The sequence below is a fragment of the Sinocyclocheilus grahami genome, unplaced genomic scaffold (assembly GCF_001515645.1).
Source record: "Sinocyclocheilus grahami isolate Dianchi unplaced genomic scaffold, SAMN03320097.WGS_v1.1 scaffold256.1, whole genome shotgun sequence".
NCBI classification, from domain to species: Eukaryota; Metazoa; Chordata; class Actinopteri; order Cypriniformes; family Cyprinidae; genus Sinocyclocheilus; species Sinocyclocheilus grahami.
The window spans coordinates 339,773-340,081 of NW_015505435.1; positions in this window are offsets into that span (position 1 = coordinate 339,773).

Below are 309 nucleotides of genomic sequence, written 5' to 3' on the forward strand. Positions count from 1 at the left end.
AGCGCGCACACAGGGGAGGGGGGAAGGAGAGGGGAAAGAGAAAAGGAGAAGAGGGGGGGGGGGGGGGGGAATAAACTTTAAAGAAATAAAACAAGCGGTAGTGTTAATATGAAATTTAAATTCTACTTTCTAATCCTGTTATCTTCAAATAACTAAGAATTTCTCTCATAATATGTGTCTGTCCTGAGGCACAACTTAAAAGATTTGATATAGTGGAATTAATTAGAATCAGAATCAGAATCAGAATCAGAATGAGTTTTTATTGCCAGGTATGTTTACACATACGAGGAATTTGTTTTCATGACAGAA